Source organism: Bos indicus, chromosome 28, assembly GCF_029378745.1.
Source record: "Bos indicus isolate NIAB-ARS_2022 breed Sahiwal x Tharparkar chromosome 28, NIAB-ARS_B.indTharparkar_mat_pri_1.0, whole genome shotgun sequence".
Classification (NCBI taxonomy): Eukaryota; Metazoa; Chordata; class Mammalia; order Artiodactyla; family Bovidae; genus Bos; species Bos indicus.
In genome coordinates this window covers 2,532,531-2,557,143 of record NC_091787.1, presented here as the reverse complement: position 1 = coordinate 2,557,143, position 24,613 = coordinate 2,532,531, and the positions used below count along the sequence as shown (strand labels likewise).

At 42.8% G+C, this 24,613-nt stretch overlaps 1 long non-coding RNA gene across 1 annotated transcript; it reads right to left on the bottom strand.

The window, feature by feature from the left end:
• Nucleotides 1-691: 691 nt before the first annotated feature.
• Nucleotides 692-24,613, bottom strand: LOC139180305 (uncharacterized). Its single transcript, XR_011564601.1, has 3 exons — nucleotides 24,235-24,613; nucleotides 19,690-19,780; nucleotides 692-14,684 (listed from the first exon to the last, which is right to left on the bottom strand). It is a non-coding gene; the product is annotated as an uncharacterized lncRNA (long non-coding RNA).

Below are 24,613 nucleotides of genomic sequence, written 5' to 3'. Positions count from 1 at the left end.
ATTACTGGCTGGATCTGTCTCTCTCCATTTGATTCCCCCTTTTCTTCTCCTGGTCACTTCTGCCTCCTTCCTCCCTCTTCTCTTCTCTGTGTAACTCCGGGAACATCTCTGAGGAGTCCAGACTTGGAGAGCACATAGGGAATTGATTACTGGCTAGCTTGCTCTCTCCCCTTTTGATTGCCCCTCTTCTCCTCCTAGTCACCTCTATCTCCCTCCTCCCTCTTCTCTTCTCCATGTAACTCTGTGTAGCTTTCTGGGTGTCCCTCACTGTGGAGAAACTTTTCATCATTAACCTAGATGTTTTATCATCAGTGCTGTATAGATGGAGAAGTCTTGAGGCTACTGTAACAATAAGACTGAAAATCAAGCAGGAGGCTTAAGCCCAAAACCTGAGAACACCAGAGAACTCCTGAATCCAGGGAACATTAATCAATAGGAGCTCATCCAAAAGCCTCCATACCTACACTGAAACCAAGTACCACCCAAGAGGCAACAAGTTCCAGAGCAAGATATACCACACAAATTCTCCAGTAATGCAGGAACATAGCCCTGAGCTTCAATATACAGGCCTTTGGTGTTCTGGTGGGTGGAGCTGGATTTCTTCTGTCTGGAGTGCAACGAAGTGTCCAGTAGTGAGTTTTGAGATGTTATCAAACCCATAAACATCTCAAAACTCACTACTGGACACTTCGTTGCACTCCAGACAGAAGAAATCCAGCTCCACCCACCAGAACACCAAAGCAAGCTTCCCTAACCAGGAAGCCTTGACAAGCCATCCGTCCAACCCCACCCACAGTGAGGAACCTCCACAATAAAGAGGAACCACAAACTGCCAGAATACGGAAAGGCCACCCCAAACACAGCAATCTAAACAAGATGAAAAGGCCAAGAAATACTCAGCAGGTAAAGGAACATGATAAATGCCCACCAAACCAAACCAAAGAGGAGACGATAAGGAGTCTGAAAGAATTCAGAATAATCATAGTACAAATGATCCAAAATCTTGAAAATAAAATGGAGTTACAGATAAATAGCCTGGAGACAAGGATTGAGAAGATGCAAGAAAGGAATAACAAGAACCTAGAAGAAATAAAAGAGTCAATATATAATGAGTAAAGCAATAAATGAGATTAAAAAAAAAAAAAACACCCTGAAGGCAACCAACAGGAAAATAGGATAAGGCAGAAGATAGGATAAGTGAAGTAGAAGATAGAATGGTAGAAATAAATGAGGCAGAGAGAGAGAGAGAAAAAAAAAAAGAAGAATTAAAAGAAACAAAGACAACCTCAGAGACATCTGGGACAATGTTAAACACTGCAATATTCAAATCATAGGAGTCCCAGAAGAAGACAAAAAGAAAGACCATGAGAAAATACCTGAGGAGGTAATAGTTGAAAACTTCCCTAAAATGGGAAAGGAAGTAGTCACCCAAGTCCAAGAAACCCAGAGTCCCAAACAGGATAAACCCAAGGCGAAACACCCCAAGACACATGTTAATAAAATTAACAAAGATCAAGCGCAAAGAACAAATATTAAAAGCAGTAAGGGAAAAACAACAAATAACACACAAGGAGATTCCCATAAGGATAACAGCTGATCTTTGCAGGACATACTTAAAGTGATGAAAGGAAAAACCTACAACCCAGATTACTGTTACCCAACAAGATTACCCAACAAGAATCTCATTCAAATATGGAGATGAAATCAAAAGCTTTACAGACAAGCAAAAGGTGAGAGAATTCACCACCACCAAACCAGCTCTCCAACAAATGCTAAAGGATCTTCTCTAAACAGGAAACACAGAAAAGGTGTATAAACTCGAACCCAAAACAACAAAGTAAATGAAAACGGGATCATACTTATCAATAATTACCTTAAATGTAAATGGGTTGAATGCCCCAACCAAAAGACAAAGATTTGCTGAATGGATACAAAAACATGACCCCTATATATGTTGTCTACAAGAGACCCACCTCAAGAGAAGGGACACACCCAGACTGAAAGTGAAGGGCTGGAAAAAGATATTCCATGCAAATAGAGACCAAAAGAAATCAGGAAACACAATACTCATATCAGATAAAATAGACTTTAAAACAAAGGCTGTGAAAAGAGACAAAGAAGGACACTACACAATGATCAAAGGATCAATCCAAGAAGAAGATATAACAGTGATAAATATATATGCACCCAACATAGGAGCACTGCAATATGTAAGGCAGCTGTGACGGCACACAAGTGTGGCCAAGAAGAGCTACCCCATGTCCGAGGTCAGGGGCAGTGCCCAAGAGTACCAGGATGTGACGGTGCAGGAACGACCGAGAGGAGCTACTCCGCGTCTGAGGTCAGGGGCGGTGGCTGAGAGGAGCTACCCCCCGCCCGAGGCTAGGGGTGGCAGCAGGGAGGAGCTACCCCCCGCCCAAGGAGTGGTGGCTATGCAGGCACAGGAGGGCCTAGAGGAGCTACTCCACGTTCAAGGTCAGGAGGGGTGGCTGTGAGGAGATACCCCTCATCCAAGGTAAGAGAAACCCAAGTAAGACCGTAGGTATTGCAAGAGGGCATCAGAGGGCGAACACACTGAAACCATACTCACAGAAAACTAGTCAATCTAATCACACGGACCACAGCCTTGTCTAACTCAATAAAACTAAGCCATGCCCTGTGGGGCTACCCAGGACAGGCGGGTCATGGTGGAGAGGTCTGACAGAATGTGGTCCACTGGAGAAGGGAATGGCAAATCACTTCAGTATTCTTGCATTGAGAACCCCATCAACAGTATGAAAAGGCAAAATGATAGGATACTGAAAGAGGAACTCCCCAGGTCAGTAGGTGCTCAGTATGCTTCTGGAGATCAGTGGAGAAATAACTCCAGAAAGAATGAAGGGATGGAGCCAAAGCAAAAACAATACCCAGCTGTGGATGTGGCTGGTGATAGAAGCAAGGTCTAATGCTGTAAAGAGCAATACTGCTGGAATGTCAGGTCCATGAATCAAGGCAAATTGGAAGTGGTCAAACAGAGATGGCAAGAGTGAATGTCGACATTCTAGGAATCAGCAAACTAAAATGGACTAGAATGGGTGAATTTAATTCAGATGACCATTATATCTACTACTGTGGGCAGGAATCCCTTAGAAGAAATGGAGTAGTCATCATGGTCAACAAAAGAGTCTGAAATGCAGTACTTGGATGCAATCTCAAAAACGACAGAATGATCTCTGTTCGTTTCCAAGGCAAACCATTCAATATCACAATAATCCAAGTCTATGCCCCAACCAGTAACGCAGAAGAAGCTGAAGTTGAACGGTTCTATGAAGACCTACAAGATCTTTTAGAACTAACACCCAAAAAAGGTGTCCTTTTCATTATGGGGGACTGGAATGCAAAAGTAGGATGTCAAGAAACACCTGGAGTAACAGGCAAATTTGGCCTTGGAACACAGACTGAAGCAGGGCAAAGGCTAATAGAGTTTTGCCAAGAGAACGCACTGGTCATAGCAAACACACTCTTTCAAAAACACAAGAGAAGACTCTACACATGGACATCACCAGATGGTCAACACTGAAATCAGATTGATTATATTCTTTGCAGCCGAAGATGGAGAAGCTCTATACAGTCAGCAAAAACAAGACCGGCAAGGCAGTCCTAAGATGGTGGAGGAATAGGATGGGGAGACTGCTTTCTCCCCAACAAATTCATCAAAAGAACATTTAAACGCTGAGTAAATTCCACAAAACAACTTCTGAATACTGGCAGAGGACATCAGGCACCCAGAAAAGCAGCCCATTGTCTTCAAAAGGAGGTAGGAAAAAATATAAAAGACAAAAAAAGAGACAAAAGAGATAGGGATGGAACTCCGTCCTGGGAAGGGAGTCTTAAAAAAGAGAGAAGTTTCCAAACACCAGGAAACACTCTCACTGCTGAGTCTGTGGCGAGACTTGGAAGCACAGAGGGCAACATAACAGGGAGGAAAAATAAATACATAATTAAAACCCACAGATTATGAGCCCAACAGTAACTTCCCCAGCGGAGAAGCAGCGCAGACCCCTGTACCCGCCACTAGCAAGCGGGGGCTGGGCAGGGAGGCGCGGGCTGCATTGCTTAGAGTAAGGACCGAGCCTGAATGCCCCGAGGGCAATCTGACCAAACTAACTTGGGCTAGCAAACCAGACTGTGGGATAGCTACCATGTGCAAAGCCCTAAGACACTGCCAGGCCCACTCACAGAACAAAGGACTGAACAGAGATAGCCCGCTGCAGACCATCCCCCTCTGGTGACAGGCAGCCAGAGCCTGAAGAGGGCAATTGCAGCCCCAGAGAGACATTATCTACCAAACTGCAAGCAGGCTTCTTTGCTAACTAAGACTTCTTGGGTTTCTGGACATCCACTTGCGAAGGTGCACCAGTTGCACACCCAGAAAACCTAGCGTCAGGGACGGGGAAGGCGATAAGTCGCAGCGACTGCGCTCGCCAAACACCTCATCACCTGAGCTGCTCGGACCTTGGAAGGGCACAAAACGCAGGCCCAACAGAATCTGCACCATTGAGGACTACCCGAGAGCCTGAACCTGAGTGGCTTAGACCCGGGAGGTGCAGGCAGCCCAGGGCCGGCCTTGGATGGTTCCTGGCAGAGCAACCTAGAGCCTGAGCAGTGTGGGCAGGGAGGGCACACACGCCCTGAGCGGGGGCAGGTCCAGTGAGGCTGAGACACTGCAAACACATGCCAGTGTTATTTGTTTGCAGCGTACCTCCCTCCTCACAGCGTGACTAAGTGAGCCTAAAAAAAGTGTCCACCACCGCCCCCTTGTGTTAGGGCGGAAATCAGACACTGAAGAGACCAGCAAACAGAAGAAGCTAAAACAGAAGGAACCGCCTTGGAAGTGACAGATGTAATAGATTAAAACCCTGTAGTTAGTACCGACTACATAGGAAGGGGCCTATAGATCTTGAGAAATATAAGCCGGACCAAGGAACTATCCGAAAATGAACTGACACCACATTGCCCACAACAATACCAGAGAAAGTCCTAGATACATTTTTACTATTTTTACGATCATTCTTTTTTTTTATTCTTTAAATTTTTAAAATTTTAAGTCCTCCATTACTCCTTTATTTTTCATTTTTATAATCTACTATTACTTTGCAAAAAACCCCCTATTTTTTTTAAAGCAAACTATATATATATATATATATATACACACACACACACACAATTTTGTGACTTTTTAAAAAAATTTTCTTTAATATTGTATTTTTGAAAATCCAACCTCTACTCAAGATTTTTAATCTTTGCTTTTTGGTATTTGTTATCAATTTTGTACCTTTAAGAACCCAATCTTCAGTACCCATTTTTATTTGGGAGCAAGATTATTGGCTTGACTGCTCTCTCCCCCTATGGACTCTCCTTTTCCTCCATCAGGTCGCCTGTGTCTCCTCCCTCCCCCTTCTCTTCTCTACCCAACTCTCTGAATCTCTGTGTGCTCCAAATGGTGGAGAACACTTAGGGAACTGATTACTGGCTGGATCTGTCTCTCTCCTTTTCACTCCCCTCTTTTATCCTCCTGGCCACTTCTGTCTCCGTCCTCCCTCTTATCTTCTCTGTATAACTCCGTGAACATCTCTGAGCGGTCCAGACTGTGGAGTACACATAAGGAAGTGATTACTGGCTAGCTTGCTGTCTCCTCTTTTGATTCCACCTCATCTCATTTGGGTCACCTCAAACTCCCTCCTCCCTCTTCTCTTCTCCATGTAACTCTGTGAACCTCTCTGGGTGTCCCTCATTGTGGACAAACTTTTCATCTTTAACCTAGATGTTTTATCAACATTGTTGTATAGAAGGAGAAGTCTTGAGACTACTGTAAAAATAAGACTGAAAACCAGAAGCAGGAGGCTTAAGTCCAAATCCTGAGAACACCAGAGAACTCCTGACAGGGAACATTAATCGACAGGAGCTCATCAAACGCCTCCATACCTACACGGAAACCGAGCACCACCCAAGGGCCAACAAGTTCCAGAGCAAGATATACCACGCAAATTTTCCAGCAACACAGGAACACAGCCCTGAGCTTCAATATATAGGCTGCCCACAAGATTGCCAGGAGAAATATCAATAACCTCAGATATGCAGATGACACCACCCTTATGGCAGAAAGTGAAGAGGAACTAAAAAGCCTCTTGATGAAAGTGAAAGTGGAGAGTGAAAAAGTTGGCTTAAAGCTCAACCTTCAGAAAACGAAGATCATGGCATCCAGTCTCATCACTTCATGGGAAATAGATGGGGAAACAGTGGAAACAGTGTCAGGCTTTATTTTTGGGGGCTCCAAAATCACTGCAGATGGTGATTGCAGCCATGAAATTAAAAGACGCTTACTCCTTGGAAGGAAAGTTATGACCAACCTAGATAGCATATTCAAAAGCAGAGACATTACTTTGCCAACAAAGGTCCATCTAGTCAAGGCTATGGTTTTTCCTGTGGTCATGCATGGATGTGAGAGTTGGACTGTGAAGAAGGCTGAGTGTCAAAGAATTGATGCTTTTGAACTGTGGTGTTGGAGAAGACTCTTGAGAGTCCCTTGGACTACAAGGAGATCCAACCAGTCCATTCTGAAGGAGATCAGCCCTGGGTGTTCTTTGGAAGGAATGATGCTAAAGCTGAAACTCCAGTACTTTGGCCACCTCATGTGAAGAACTGACTCATTGGAAAAGACTCTGATGCTGGGAGGGATTGGGGGCAGGAGGAGAAGGGGATGACAGAGGATGAGATGGCTGGATAGCATCACTGACTCGATGGACGTGAGTCTGGGTGAACTCTGGGAGTTGGTGATGGACAGGGAGGCCTGGCGTGCTGTGATTCATGGGGTCGCAAAGAGTCGGACATGAATGAACGACTGAACTGAACTGAACTGAACCGAAAGTCACTTCAAACCCATTGACATCTGATAACTCATTACTGGACACTTCATTGCACTCCAGAGAGGAGAAATCCAGCTCCACCCACTGGAACACCAACACAAGCTTCCCTAACCAAGAAACCTTGACAAGCCACCCATACAACCCCACCCACAATGAGGAAACTCCACAATAAGGAGAACTCCACAAACTGCCAAAATACAGAAACGCCACCCCGAACTCAGCAATATAAACAAGATGAAGAGACAGAGGAATACCCAGCAGGTAAAGGAACAGGGTAAATGCCCACAAAACCAAACAAAAGAGGAAGAGATAGGGAATCTACCTGATAAAGAATTCCAAATAATGATAGTGAAAATGATCCAAAACCTTGAAATCAAACTGGATTCACAGATAAATAGCCTGGAGACAAGGATTGAGAAGATGCAAGAAAGGTTTAACAAGGACCTAGAAGAAATAAAAAAGAGTCAATATATAATGAATAATGCAATAATTGAGATCAAAAACATTCTGGAGGCAACAAATAGTAGACTAACGGAGGCAGAAGATAGGATTAGTGAATTAGAAGATAGAATGGTAGAAATAAATGAATTAGAGAAGAAAAAAGAAAAACTAATTAAAACAAATGAGGACAATCTCAGAGACCTCCAGGACAATATTAAACGCCCCAACATTCGAATCATAGGAGTTTCAGAAGAAGAAGACCAAAAGAAAGACCATGAGAAAATACTTGAGGAGATAATAGTTGAAAACTTCCCTAAAATCGGGAAGGAAATAATCACCCAAGTCCAAGAAACACAGAGTCCCAAACAGGATAAACCCAAGGTGAAACACCCCAAGACACATATTAATCAAATTAACAAAGATCAAACACAAAGAACAAATATTAAAAGCAGCAAGGGGAAAAAAATGAATAACACACAAGGGGATTCCCATAAGGATAACAGCTGATCTTTCCATAGAAACTCTCCAGGGAGGAGGGAATGGCAAGACATACTTAAAGTGATGAAAGAAAATAACCTACAGCCCAGATTACTGTACCCAGCAAGGATCTCATTCAAATATGAAGGAGAAATCAAAAGCTTTACAGACAAGTAAAAGGTGAGAGAATTCAGCACCACCGAACCAGCTCTCCAACAAATACTAAAGGATATTCTCTAGACAGGAAACACAAAAAGGGTGTATAAACTCGAACCCAAAACAATAAAGTAAATGGCAACAGGATCATACTTATCAATAATTACCTTAAACGTAAATGGGTTGAATGCCCCAACCAAAAGACAAAGACTGGCTAAATGGATACAAAAACAAGACCCCTACATATGTTGTCTACAAGATACCCATCTCAAAACAGGGGACACATACAGACTGAAAGTGAAGGGATTGAAAAAGATATTCCATGCAAATAGAGACCAAAAGAAAGCAGGACTAGCAATACTCATATCAGATAAAATAGACTTTAAAACAAAGACTGTGAAAAGAGACAAAGAAGGGTACTACATAATGATCAAAGGATCAATCCAAGAAGAAGACATAACAATTATAAATATATATACATCCAACATAGGAGCACCGCAATATGTAAGACAAATGCTAACAAGTATGAAAGGGGAAATTAACAATAACACAATAATAGTGGGAGACTTTAATATCCCACTCACACCTATGGATAGATCAATTAAACAGAAAATTAACAAGGAAACTCAAACTTTAAATGATACAATGGACCAGTCAGAACTAATTGGTATCTATAGGACATTTCACTCGAAAACAATGAATTCTACCTTTTTCTCTAGTGCACATGGAACCTTCTCCAGGATAGATCACATTCTGGGCCATGAATCTAGCCTTGGTAAATTCAAAATATTGAAATCATTCGAAGCATCTTTTCTGACCACAGTGCAATAAGATTAGATGTCAATTACAGGGGAAAAACTATTAAAAATTCCAACATATGGAGGTTGAACAACACGCTGCTGAATAACCAACAAATCACAGAAGAAATCAAAAAAGAAATCAAAATATGCATAGAAACGAATGAAAATGAAAACACAACATCCCAAAACCTATGGGACACTGTAAAAGCAGTGCTAAGGGGAAGGTTCGTAGCAATGCAGGCTTACCTCAAGAAACAAGAAAAAAGTCAAATAAATAACCTACCTCTACACCTAAAGCAACTAGGAAAGGAAGAAGTGACGAACCCCAGGTTAGTAGAAGGAAAGAAATCTAAAAAATTAAGGCACAAATAAATGCAAAAGAAACAAAAGAGACCATAGCAAAAATCAACAAAGCTAAAAGCTGGTTTTTTGAGACGATAAATAAAATTGACAAACCATTATCCAGATTCATCAAGAAACAAAGGGAGAAGAATCAAATCAACAAAATTAGAAATGGAAGTGGAGAAATCACAACAGACAACACAGAAATACAGAGGATGATAAGAGACTACTATCAGCAACTGCTGCTGCTGCTGCTAAGTCACTTCAGTCGTGTCCGACTCTGTGTGACCCCATAGACGACAGCCCACCAGGCTCCCCTGTCCCTGGGATTCTCCAGGCAAGAACACTGGAGTGGGTTGCCATTTCCTTCTCCAATGCATGAAAGTGAAGAGCGAAAGTGAAGTTGCTCAGTCATGTCCGACCCTCAGCGACCCCATGGACTGCAGCCTACCAGGCTCCTCCGTCCATGGGATTTTCCAGGCAGGAGTACTGGAGTGGGGTGCCATTGCCTTCTCCGACTATATGCCAATAAAATGGACAACTTGGAAGAAATGGACAAATTCTTAGAAAAGTACAACTTTCCAAAACTGAACCAGGAAGAAATAGAAAATCTTAACAGACCCATCACCAGCATGGAAATCAAAACTGTAATTAGAAATCTTCCAGCAAACAAAAGCCTAGGTCCAGATGGCTTATAGTTGAATTCTACCGAAAATTTAGAGAAGAAGTAACACCTATCCTACTCAAACTCTTCCAGAAAACTGCAGAGGAAGGTAAACTTCCAAACTCATTCTATGAGGCCACCATCACCCTAATATCAAAACCTGACAAAGATGCCACAAAAAAAGAAAACTACAGGCCAATATCACTGATGAACACAGATGCAAAAATCCTTAACAAAATTCTAGCAATCAGAATACAAAAACTTATTAAAAATATATTACATCATGACCACGTAGGCTTCATCCCAGGGATGGAAGGATTATTCAAATTCTGCAAATCAATCAGTGTAATACACCACATTAACTAATTGAAAGATGAAAACCATATGATTATCTCAATAGATGCAGAGAAAGCCTTTAACAAAATTCAACATCCATTTATGATTAAAAACAAACAAACAAAAACTGTCCAGAAACCAGGCATAGAAGGAATATACCTCAACATAATAAAAGCTATATATGAGAAACCCTCAGCAAACATTATCTGCAATGGTGAAAAATTGAAGCATTTCCCTTAAAGTCAGGAACAAGACAAGCATTCCCACTCTCACCGCTACTATTCAACATAGTTCTGGAAATTTTGGCCACAGCAATCAGAGCAGAAAAAGAAATAAAAAGAATCCAAATTGGAAAAGAAGAAGTAAAACTCACTGTTTGCAGATGACATGATCCTGTACGTAGAAAACCCTAAAGACTGCACCAGAAAATTACTAGAGCTAATCAATGAATATGGTAAAGTTGCAGGATATAGAATCAACACACAGAAATCCCTTGCATTCCTATACACTAACAATGAGAAGACAGAAAGAGAAATTAAGGAAGCAATCCCATTCACCATTGCAATGAAAAGAATAAAATACTTAGGAATAGATCTACCTAAAGAAACAAAATACCTATATATAGAAAACTATAAAACACTGGTGAAGGAAATCAAAGAGGACACTAACAGATGGAGAAATATACCATGTTCATGGATTAGAAGAATCAATATAGTGAAAATGAGTATACAACCCAAAGCAATCTATAGATTTGATGCAATCCTTATAAACTACCAACGGTCTTTTTCAGAGACCTGGAACAAATAACTTCACAATTTTATGGAAATACAAAAAACCTTGAATAGCCAAAGCAATCTTGAGAAAGACTGGAACTGGGGGAATCAACCTGCCTTACTTCAGACTATACTACAAAGCTACAGTCATCAAGACAGTGTAGTACTGGCACAAAGACAGAAATATAGATCAATGGAACAAAATAGAAAGCCCAGAGATAAATCCATGCACCTATGGACACCTTATCTTTCAAAAGGGGGTAAGAATATACAATGGAGAAAGACAATCTCTTTAACAAGTGGTGCTGGGAAAACTGATCAACCACTTGTAAAAGAATGAAACTAGAACACTTTCTAACACCATACACAACAATAAACTCAAAATGGATTAAAGATCTAAATGTAAGACCAGAAACTATAAAACTCCTAGAGGAGAACATAGGCAAAACACTCTCCGACATACATCACAGCAGGATCTTCTATGACCCACCTCCCAGAGTAATGGAAATAAAAGCAAAGATAAACAAATGGGACCTAATTAAAATTAAAAGCTTCTGCACAACAAAGGAATCTATAAGCAAAGTGAAAAGACAGCCTTCAGAATGGGAGAAAATAATAGCAAATGAAGCAACTGACAAAGAATTAATCTCAAAAATATACAAGCAACTCCTGCAGCTCAATCCAGAAAAATAAACGACCCAGTCAAAAAATGGGCCAAAGAACTAAATAGACATTTCTCCAACAAAGATATACAGATGGCTAACAAACACATTAAAAGGTGCTCAATATCACTCATTATCAGAGAAATGCAAATCAAAACCACAATGAGATACCATTTCACGCCAGTCAGAATGGCTGCGATCCAAAAGTCTACAAACAATAAATGCTGGAGAGGGTGCAGAGAAAAGGGAACCTTCTTACACTGTTGGTGGGAATGCAAACTAGTACAGCCACTATGGGGAACAGTGTGGAAATTCCTTAAAAAACTGGAAATAGAACTGCCATACAACCCAGCAATCCCACTGCTGGGCATACACGCTGAGGAAACAAGAATTCAAAGAGACACGTGTACCCCAATGTTCATTGCAGCACTGTTTATAATAGCCAAGACATGGAAGCAACATAGATGTCCATCAGCAGATGAATGGATAAGAATTCTGTGGTACAAATACACAATGGAATATTACTCAGCCATTAAAAAGAATATATTTGAATCAGTTCTAATGAAGTGGATGAGACTGGAGCCTATTATACAGAGTAAAGTCAGCCAGAAAGAAAAACACCAATACAGGATACTAATGCATATACATGGAATTTAAAAAGATGGTAACCATAGCCCTATACGCGAGACAGCGAAAGAGACACAGATGTATAGAACAGTCTTTTGGACTCTGTGGGAGAATGTGAGGGTGGGATGATCCGAGAGAATAGCATTGAAACATGTATATTATCTTATGTGAAACAGACTGCTAGTCCAGGTTCAATGCATGAGAACGGGTGCTCAGGGCTGGTGCACTGGGATGACCCAGAGGGTTGTGATGGAGAGGGAGGTGGAAGGGGGGCTCAGGATGGGGAACACATGTACACCCATGGCTGATTCATGTGAATGTATGGCAAAACCACTACAATGTAAAGTAATTAGCCTCCAATTAAATAAACTTAAAAAAAAAGATCAAAGTAAACATCAGTTTTCTCTCTTTTAATTACAATTTTTGAAAGATTTTCTGTGTTTAGCTGGATGAATGTTCACCCTTAGTTATTTATCAAGAAATCTTTTCTTCAATTATATAATTAAAATAAATAAACTTTAAAAAAGATCAAAGTAAACATCAGTTTTCTCTCTTTTAATTACAATTTTTGAAAGATTTTCTGTGTTTAGCTGGATGAGTGTTCACTGTTAGTTATTTATTAAGAAATCTTTTCTTCAATTATATAATGAGCTCTTGCTGCTCAGAACTTGAATGGTACAAATGGAATGCTCAACTTCTTCATGCTTTGATAAATAATAAGTGAAAAAGATATTACCCATAGGAATAATACACAATTCTAGGTGGGATCCCACCTACAGATATTAAACAAACAAACAAACAAAACCCCACAATCTTAAGAGGAAAGGGTGAAAGTGAAAGTGAGTCGCTCAGTCACGTCCAACTCTTTGTGACCCCATGGACTGTATAGTCCCTGGAATTCTCCCGGCCGAATACTGGAGTGGGTTGCCTTTCCCTTCTCCAGGGGATCTTCCCAACCCAGGAATCGAACCCAGGTCTCCCGCATTGCAGGCGGATTCTTTACCTGCTGAGCCACAAGGGAAAGCATAACACACTTATATTAACTTATAGGACAGGACAAGCCAGGAAGCTTTGCTAAAATTGTGCTGGTTTAGCTGCATTTTTTTAATTTAACTTTTTTAACACGAAAAACTTTTTGTATTGGGGTATAGCCAAATAACAATGCTGTAATATTTTCAGGTGAAGGGACTCAGCCATACATACACATGTATCCATTCTCTCCCAAACTCCCTTCCCATCCAGGCTGGCACATAACATTGTAGCTGCATTATTTTTTAAGGAAGTGGTGCAGGAAATGGAAACCCACTTCAGTATTCTTGCCTGGAGAATCCCCATGGACAGAGGAGCCTAGTGGGCTACAGTCCATGGGGTTGCAAAGAGTTGGACACAACTAAGCACACACAGCACAATACTATAGCATACTCTTGGGCTTTGGGTTTGTTTCCAATTTCTCAAACATAAATATGAGACATAGCCAACACAGAGCCCACTAAAGGCTGGCAGTGTGGTGGCGGGAATATTGAGCATTGCACTGCCAGGCCAGAGTAAGTCTGGACTTTGGCAGTTGTCACCATGGGACCCTGGGCAACTGTGACTTGATCTCAGAATCGGTTTCCATCTGTAAAAATCATCCTCTCCAGAGGCCATTAGGATGACCAAATGAAATATTTGTAAAGCAATTAACGCACTTACAGCAAGGGCTGAACATCCCTTCTCTCTGCTGTTGCCCATAAACATCTTTGTGTATAGAATTTAGCTATGATTATTCACACTGCTGCCAAAATCCCCTCCAGAACTGAGCCAACCTGCACTGCTACTGCCACACATATGCTCTAGCACATTAGCCCAACACAGAGCTCTCAGTGCTGTCAATGTTGTGCATTGGGGATGCTGACAAGGCTCATGGGATGGCTTGTCTCTGCTCCCAGTGGACCAGCCTCAGCAGGGAAGACTTCCGTAGCTGGGACTGGGATGTGCATTGAATGCCTTCTCTTACTGAAGTTTTCCCTGCTGGGCATTCCCCTCGGTGGGGTATACAGGGAAGCTGGGCTCAGTGAGCGCTGTTGCCAGTGGCAACTGACAGGGGACTCCCCATGGGCCCAGGTTTTCCACAGCAGAGCAGCCCCTGGGCTCTAAAACCAAGTGTCCTGGTGAAGTGGAAACACCATGACCATTCATGATCTGGCTACTCCTGCCATTCTGTAGATAGATAGTCACAGGCTTGCTCAAATTTACAAGGAGAGGACAGAGACTCTGACTCACCATGGGGGGAGTGCCCAAGAATTTGCAGCCATAAACCACCACAACACCCTTGGGCATGAGGGAGATGTGGATCAGGACACCAAAAGGGAAGGGCTGCTACCCTCTTTGCTTGGGGACTGAAGCGAGAACACTCAGATATTAGTGAGGTTGACCTCTCTTTACTGGGAACTAAATGCCTTATTTTATTCCTTCCAAATATATGCAGGATTCTTCACCATTTGGGGTCTCAGTTTCACCATCTGTAAAATGAACAGGTTGAAATGGTTGATCTTTAAAATTCATTTTGACTTTAAAAATCTAAGGTTCTGTCAAAATCTACCCCTGTGATTTGCCTGGAGAAAAATCTCTTCCAGATAGTTCTAGCTGAATTGGTGTAACAGCACAAAGATTGCCACTCCCAGCTCTTCTCATCTCTGAAATTCTTCTCAGTACCACAAAGGTCTCCTTCTACAATGCCTCCCTCACCAGTCCCTCATTAAGTCAATCAGACTGAGACCTTCAAGGTCCCCTTCTGAGGTTCTCCATGCTACTACCCAGTTCAGTTAAAAGACTCTCCACTCTCTGGTTCAGTTAAAAGGCTCTCCACTCTTCAAGTGAATATTTGAAGCACTTTCCCATCCTCCAAGGTGAGTGTGCTACCTGGTGTCAGAGACTATGGTCCACTGGATCCTGCCCTGCCTTGTCTGATTTTCCTGAGTTTCCTGGCAGTGCTGACCCTGAGGGGGAACACCCAGGAAAGTGGAAGCCTTTGATGTTTAAAAAGCACCTGGAAAAATACATTTTCTTTTATTAGATATGTGACATAAAATGCATAATAATAGTATATTTCATTATTTGATTTGAATATTATATTTTATTAATTTGTATCATACTGTCAAACATAAGATTCTGAAATGCCATTCCAGCTTACTTTTACTGTAAATTCCATTAAGTTGTTTAGGCATGTTTTCCTTCTGAAAAAGCACTGCCAGCAAGCACTTACTATCTATATCACTAATGTGACAAGTATACAAATCCGCCCTGTGTTGTCATACACAGGCCTGTTCCTTCCATATTAGGTGGGGCAAGGGAGGGGGCAGTGTCAAGCAGTGTAATTTGTATAGCTTCTCACTCCTGTTTCCTTCCCTCTTAGGGATCCACACACCCTCTCACCCCACCTTTAGGTCTCATAGAAAGAGATAGACAAGTATATGCTGATTGATGCTACAGCATCTTGCTGCTCAGGTGACCTGTGTCCCTGTCACTCTGCTCCTCCTCTCCATCTCCCTTGAGGCTTTTCCAGCCCCTCCTCTGTCTGTTCTTCTGGATCTCTGGATGCAAAGGCAGCAATCTAGTTCCAGGACCTGTACTTTCACCAACAGTGTGAAACAACTGGGACCTGAGTTTATTTCCCCCGCTGTTACCCTCAGCATCCTTCACTGCATCTCAGGGCTTCCTTCACTCTGCTGGCCACTTCTGTTTGCACAAGGTAATACAGTCAAATATCATCTGGGCATGATCCCAATACAATCACCATAATTCCTCCAGCTCCCAATATGAAACAACACTGCTCAATTAAACACATCCATTTAAACTAAAAGCCTCACTAATATGCAGGGTTGGAAGCCTGTTTCACTTGGGTAACTGCTTGACTTATTATTTTATTTGATTTATTCCTCTGCGCCCATTATAAGGTTGCCTCTCCACTTAACGTAGCATCCAAACTAAATGTTTCTGTCTCGCTGGACCCATACAGTCTAGAGGAGCACTAAGCCTGGAGGGTTCTCCAAATCTCATTTTTTCCACCCTTTGAGCTTTCTCTATTTCTCTTGGGAGGAGGGCACCCAGGATATTGTAACCCTGGAAAGAGGAGGAAAACAAAACAAAATAACAAATAAAGGCTTATTTTCTGCATGGGCCTTGAAGGAAATTTTCTTAGATGCATCAAACCCAATTTAATTCTTCTCTGGACCCAGCCCTCTTTCAGAGAACTTCACTGACCCTCATGGGATGGTAGGGACAATCTCCCCAGGTGCTAATACTTACACTCTAGCTAGATTCATAATGTCATAAAATCATCTCTGCAAGGTTACAGCTGACACAGGTCATCCTGGCCGGAGTGTCATGTTTTTCCCACCTGCCCCTGAAAGTCAGGCAGTCTTGAATCTCTTTGGAAAACAGGTTTGCACTGGGAACCACCCTGGATGACGTTTCCCACGTAATCCAGGGTTTCACAGTTCTCCAGATAAGAACACAGTAAGAGAAAAAAAAAAAAAAAAAAACTTAAAAATAAATTCATTGCACTTCTCCTGGTCTCCAGAGCTATGGCTCTCAAAATTATAAAGTAGAGAGGACAGAGTGCTGCCTCTGATTAAATATGAAGCCCTGGCCTGCCTGCCTTCTAGAAGCTTCTTGTTCTCCTCTCCTGGGGCACCTCCCTCCCTCAATCTCCTTGAAAAATGAGTGCTTCTGGCTACTGTTCCAAGGAGGACCCATACATCCTTGGTGTAGTGGGACATGGGAGGAATCTGCAGTTGTGAGGGATGCATGTGGTGGAGACCCTCATGCTCATACTCTAGGACATGCTGGACAAAATGGGTAGGCAATCAAAGTCCACACATCTTGATTCTTCTGAGCTGATGTTGAGATGGGCACCAAAAGTCTACTTTCTACAGAAAGAGATGGGGCAAACAACTAAATCTCTCTCTCTGTCTGCAAATCAATGCTTCATAACTCTAGGTAGATTGGGTGCCTCTCCTCCATATCTTTGAACAGTGCAAAGCTTGCTTGGATGGAAAAGAGGACAAAGCTGCAAAGTAAAGTGGCTCAAGAGGATGGCAGGAATAACACATGGGTATCAGGGGGTGAGAGCAGATGATGGTTCAGTGATTTTCGGTCATCAGTAAGATCTGTGGATGATTTAGTGTAAAAGGAGTTAGAGTTGATTTCAGATTACCTCAAGATAAATTTACACCAACTTTCCCCATTTAAAGTACATAGAGAGTGGGAGAAGGCAATGGCACCCCACTCCAGTACTCTTGCCTGGAAAATCCCATGGACGGAGGAGCCTGGTAGGCTGCAGTCCATGGGGTCGCTACGAGTCGGACATGATTGAGCGACTTCACTTTTTTCTTTTCACTTTCGTGCATTGGAGAAGGAAATGGCAACCCACTCCAGTGTTCTTGCCTGGAGAATCCGAGGGACGGGGGAGCCTGGTGGGCTGCCATCTATGGGGTCGCACAGAGTCGGACACGACTGAAGCGACTTAGCAGCAGCAGCAGCAGAGAGTGGGAGAGATGGAGTGGAGTGGCGAAGCATACCTTGCAGCCCCTACCTGGCACCAAGGTAACCATCCTTCCGTGTGGTACCCAGGATGGTCCTCTTGACTGTGCATCATTGCAGGGACTTTTCCCTCAGTGTTCTTGCTGCTCCATCAAAATCTAAGTGCATCCATTGAATTCTTTCAAGCATGTGGAATTCATCCATCATGTGTGATATTGACAGGGAAAAATAATGAAACTTTCTGGTCTGGATAATTTCTGAAGGCTCTCTTCTGACCTGCATTGGGGAGGGGGGATAGCCTGAAGCAGGATGGAGAGAGAGAGGTGGTTTGCCACCCATTCCTACTCACACAAACAGGGTGAAGGCCAAAACAAAGGGAAGCCCCAAATGGCCTCTGACAAGCTGCCTAAAGTGGCTTTCCAGCAGTGAAGTGGAAAGAACACTACATTTGGATTGAAATGGATCAGGGATGCCGAGACACAGCCCTGTGCTCTGCCAGAGATGGTCCTGTGTATTTTTAGAGGTGGATGTGAGAGAAGGGTGGGCTAAGCTGTGTCTTAGTAGCACTTCATAAAAGATTTAGGCCAATTGCCTGCACTATGAGATGGGGATGGAGAAGTTAGAGTTCCAATTGCAGGCTATAGAGCCAGGAGCAGTTTGGAGTTCTTCTTTCACTGCTTCCATGAAATGCCTTTCATCTGACAAACATGCACTTTTAGTTCACTATGCCCAAGAAACCACACTGCACTTTGGTCTAATGCTGAGAGGGATGCAGAATTTTTTAAGGTAGCAATTAAAGGCTGGCAGAAATCCTATGCTCTTGTCAGATGACCCCTCAGTCCACAACTTCTCCACCCTGTGTCCTGGCACTTCCAGGGGCTACCAGTGCACCCCATCCATTCTAACACTTGCCTGCAGTCCTGAACCAAGCTTCCTGAACTGGCCTCCATCACCTCACTAGCAAGAGTCCTCCATTAATGACCCAGTGCTGTCTAGGATTGTTGTTGCTATGATGACAGTCACCCATGAGTACATTAAGAGAAAAGTAACCACATTTTAGCAGGTGTACAGTCCTAGCATGACATACCAGTTCAGACTTATAAAGCTTTCTAGTTTCCCTAAGACTTTTCTTTCCCATAAGACTTTTAAAATTAGGAACCAGTATCCTAAGTAATCACTTAGCATAAGTAATTGCAAAGAACACAATTTCCCTAGCAACCAGAGAAATGCTACTCCCTCCTGTTGAGGGGTTAAAAATAACATTGCATGTGCCACTGTAACCAACTAGAATCTCCAAATTCTCTTCTGTAGCAGCCCCCAGTTGTTGCAGATGCCAAACTGCCTAAATCTCATCTATCATCAAGGGAAACTTTCTAAGGTACAAAGGGAATTCACCTTTGTAGTCCCTTGGACTGCAAGGAGATCCAATCAGTCCATTCTGAAGGAGATCAGCCCTGGGATTTCTTTGGAAGGAATGATGCTGAAGCTGAAAGTCCAGTACTTTGGCCACCTCATGCGAAGAGTTGACTCATTGGAAAAGACCCTGATGCTGGGAGGGACTGGGGGCAGGAGGAGAAGGGGACGACAGAGGATGAGATGGTTGGATGGCATCACTGACTCGATGGACGTGAGTCTGAGTGAACTCCGGGAGTTGGTGATGGAGAGGGAGGCCTGGCGTGCTGCGATTCATGGGGTCGCAAAGAGTCGGACACGACTGAGCGACTGAACTGAACTGAACTGAGGATCACTCAGGCAACCTCTCTGACTCCATGAAAAGAAAAAATTCAGTCATCTTCGTCCTCATGAGCAGGGGCAGGATTCCCCTCCTTCCCCTTTCCTGTACTGGACCAATGTTCCAGGCATGCACAGCTACTCAAGATTCTCTGACCAGACCACCTGCCTGCCTGTCTCCCTCCCACCCTCCTTTTCTAATTCCTTTTTTAATATTTATTTATGTATCTGGCTGTGCTGAGTCTTACTTACAGCACATGGGATCCTCAATCTTTGTTGTGGCATGTGGGATCTTTACTTGCAGCATGTGCTTCCCAAGTGGCACTAGTGGTAAAGAACCAGCCTGCCAATGTAAGAGACATAAGAGATGCAGGTTCAATCGCTGGGTTGGGAAGATCCCCTGGGGAAGGGCATGGCAACTCACTTCAGTATTCTTGCCTGAAAATCTCATGGAAAGAGGAGCCTGGCAGGCTACAGTTCCTAGGGTTGCAGAGAGTCGTGTAAGACTCCTTGCATTGGGAGTGCAGAGTCTTAACCACTGGACCACCAAGAAGGCCCTCCACTCCCTGTTTACTTGTTATATTAGCTGCTGCTGCTGCTAAGTCACTTCACTCGTGTCTGACTCTGTGTGACCCCATAGACGGCAGCCCACCAGGCTCCCCCGTCCCTGGGATTCTCCAGGCAAGAACACTGGAGTGGGTTGCCATTTCCTTCTCCAATGCATGAAAGTGAGAAGTGAAAGTGAAGTCACTCAGTCGTGTCCAACTCTTAGCGACTCCAGGGACTGCAACCTACCAGGCTCGTCCATCCATGGGATTTTTCCAGGCAAGAGTACTGGAGTGGGGTGCCATTGCCTTCTCCAGTTAATTTAGCTAGCATACAATAAAATTTAAAAGTCTTAAGTGATCAGTTCAATGAATTCTAGCAATTATATATGTAAGATATAGAACATTTCCATCACTCTAGAAAGCTCTCTTCATATACCTTTCCATTCACTATACCATTCCCTAACCTGAAGCAACACCAGATGATCAATACCAAAATCAGATTGATTATATTATTTGCAGCCAAAGATGGAGAAGCTCTATACAGTCAGCAAAAACAAGACTGGGAGCTGACTGTGGCTCAGATCATGAACTCCTTATCGCAAAATTCAAACTTAAATTGAAGAAAGCAGGGAAAACCACTAGACCATTTAGGTATGAACTAAATCAAATCCCTTACAGGGGAAATGACAAAAGATTCAAAGTATTAGATCTGATAGACAGAGTTCCTGAAGAACTATGGATGGAGGTTCGTGACATTGAACAAGAGCCAGGGATCAAGACCATCCCCAAGAAAAAGAAATGTAAAAAGGCAAAATGGTTGTCTGAGGAGGCTTTACAAATAGCTGTGAAAAGAGGAGAAATGAAAGGCAAAGGAGAAAAGGAATGATATACCCATCTGAATGCAGAGTTCCAAAGAATAGTAAGGAGAGATAAGAATGCCTTCCTCACTGATCAATTCAAAGAAAGAGAGGAAAACAATAGAATGGGAAAGACTAGAGATCTCTTCAAGAAAATTAGAGATACCAAAGGAACATTTCATGCAAAGATGGGCTCGATAAAGGACAGAAATGGTATGGACCTATCAGAAGACGATATTAAGAAGAGGTGGCAAGAATACACAGAAGAACTGTACAAAAAAGATCTTCACAACCAAGATAATCATGATGGTGTGATCATTCACACTCACCTAGAGCCATACATGCTGTAATTTGAAGTCAAGTGGGCCTTAGAAACATCACTAGAAACAAAGGTAGTGGAGGTGATGGAATTCCAGTTGAGCTATTTCAAATCCCGAAAGATGATGCAGTGAAAGTGCTGCACTCAATATGCCAGCACATTTGGAAAACTCAGCAGTGGCCACAGGACTGGAAAAGGTCAGTTTTCATTCCAATCCCAAAGAAAGGCAATGCCAAAGAATGCTCAAACTACCACACAATTGCATTCATCTCACACACTAGTAAAGTAATGCTCAAAATTCCCCAAGCCAGGCTTCAGCAATACATGAACCATGAACTTCCAGATGTTCAAGCTGGGTTTAGAAAAGGCAGAGGAACCAGAGATCAAATTGCCAACATCCGCTGGATCATGAAAAAAGCAAGAGAGTTCCAGAAAAACATCTATTTCTGCTTTATTGACTTTGCCAAAGCCTTTGACTGTGTGAAACACAATAAACTGTGGAAAATTCTGCAGGAGGTGGGAATACCAGACCACCTGACCTGCCTCTTGAGAAACCTGTATGCAGGTCAGGCAGCAACAGTTAGAACTGGACATGGAAAAACAGACTGGTTCCAAATAGGAAAAGGAATACATCAAAGCTGTATACTGTCACCCTGCTTATTTAACTTTTATGCAGACTACACCTTGAGAAACGCTAGGCTGGAGGAAGCACAAGCTGGAATCAAGATTGCTGGGAGAAATATCAATAACCTCAGATATGCAGATGACACCACCCTTATGGCATAAAGTGAAGAACTAAAGAGCCTCTTGATGAAAGTGAAAGAGGAGAGTGAAAAAGTTGGCTTAAAGCTCAATATTTAGCAAACTAAGATCATGGCATCTGGTCCCATCATTTCATGGCAAATAGATGGGGAAACAGTGGAAACAATGGCTGATTTTAATTTTTGGCTCCAAAATCACTACAGATGGTGATTGCAGCCATGAAATTAAAAGACGCTTACTCCTTGGAAGGAAAGTTATTACCAACTTAGTATATTCAAAAGCAGAAACATTACTTTGCCAACAAAGGCCCATCTAGTCAAGGCTATGGTTTTTCCAGTAGTCATGTATGGATGTGAGAGTTGGATTGTGAAGAAAGCTGAGTGCCGAAGAATTGATGCTTTTGAACTGTGGTGTTGGAGAAGACTCTTGAGAGTCCCTTGGACTGCAAGGAGATCCAATCAGTCCATCCTAAAGGAGATCAGTCCTGGGTGTTCATTGGAAGGCCTGATGTTGAAGCTGAAACTCCAGTACTTTGGCCACCTCATGTGAAGAGCTGACTCACTTGAAAAAACTCTTATGCTGGGAAAGATTGAAGGTGGGAGGACAAGGGGATGACAGAGGATGAGATGGTTGGATGGCATCACCGACTCAATGGATACGGGTTTGGGTAGACTCCAGCAGTTGGTGAGGGTCAGGGAGGCCTGCAGTGCTGCAGTTCATGGAGTCGCAAAGAGTCAGACACAACTGAGTGACTGAACTGAACTGAACTCAACTGAAGTATTAGTAGACTAAGATGTGCTAAAAATCAGACTCTATGGGGAGAGGGACCTTGTCTATTTTGCTTATCCCAGTGTCTCTAACACTTGAATCATGCCTGGCACATTACAGGTACACCGTAAATATTTGTTGAGTGAATGGCAGGCATTTGGATATAGTGATGAGCAAAAGCAATATAATTTCTGCCCTTATGGAGCCAACTTTGGAAGGGAGACAAACACCAATTTAAAACAATACAAATAAATATATAATTGCAACTATTTCTAAGTATAAATGCTCATGGTTCTATGAAAATCTATAATGGGGAGATTTGATCTTGTTATAGACATCAGAAAAATCTTCCTTGAGCAAGTGATCATTAAGGCAAGATCACTAGGAATTAACTAGATAAAAAGAGGAAGATGGCTCCAGATAGGAAATATAGCATATGCAAAGTCCCTGTGGCAGATGAGAACTTGGTAAATACAAAGGAATAAAAGAAGACCAGTTTCTTTGGCCTCAAAGAATAAGGAACCCCACTGGGCAGTGAGGCAGGAGCAGATGGTTGGGCCAGAACATGCTAGGTTTCATCAGGCACATCAAGGAACTTGTCTTTATCTTCTTGAGCAATGGAAAGTCAATGAAGGGCTTTCAGAGGAGAAAGACATAATCAGATATTCATTTTTAGAAAATCATTCAGTCATCAGTTTGGAGCCAAATGCAGGTTTCCAGATTGGATGGTGACTCTAGTTGGAGGACACTGCCATGATATAGTTCAGAGAGCAGTATAGCTGGTACTAGGCTGGTAGTGGTGAGATGGAGAGAAGTGGATGGATATTATTACCATTTCTTAGCCATCAATATGGGATTTGGGGCAGATCTATTTAATATGATTGATTCCTAGAGGTCAAGAAAAATCTGAAAATATATAGAATAAATTTGGTACTCGTGGGAAAGATTTATGAATCATAAGATGCCTAAGTCTCAGAATGAGACAAAATCTCTGAACAATCAGGGGAAAGGACATTTCTCCATCTTTCGTGATACTACTCTACCACCTGACAACAGAAAGGATTGGGGCTTTAGAAATATTTTTGGTCCCAATACATCCCTTTGACCTAGATGGTGAGGACCTTGGCTTTGTTCATATGCAAATTCATGACATTCATCAACTAACTTTGGAGTCTGGTGCTGCCCATCGGCCCTATGGCACCACAGCCTCTGACTGCCCATTACCAGGGCTTTCCAACCACAGGCTGCACACCTGCCTACCAGGAGGAGGAAGAGGCATGTGCTCTGCAATCTATCCATCAGCCACTGAGGCCAGGCTGTGGAATATGCCGAGTGCATCAAGCTCCATACCTCCACAGTCACACCAGCTGGCTTTTTTCCCCACACCTACTTTGAGCTGACCTTAGGAGCAAAGCCCAGCTCCACAGTCTCTCAAAGATCTGCTTTTGGTTCTCAGTTTTCCTCAAGGGTAGCTCACACCCACACCCCAGAACTGTACCCAGTGACAAAAGTTAACACCGTGAACCAAGCCAGTACCTCTCACCTTGCAGAACCCCAGTTGTAGCAGCCTGGCAGAGCAGAGACCAGAATCTGCCCCATGACTCGAGGGCGTGGAAAACTGTGCCCTTGTGATTCTCTTTGTAAGCATGCCGAAGGGACATTCTTGGGGGCAGGACAAGCTCTCTGCTCCACTTCACTGCCTGCCCCTGCGTCCATCCACATGGAAACAAAACAAGATGTTCCTGATCAACAGCAGAGCCTTAACTTTACTCCCTCTTTATGGTGTGCTGATCAAACTCACCAGTATAGCTATTCCCTAATGATTTCACATAACTTCTGCCAATAAAAGTGCAGCGTGAAAGGAGTCATTTTGTCTTCTTGCCATGGAGAGCAGGAGGACCCCCTGATTCCCTGCTTGCCAA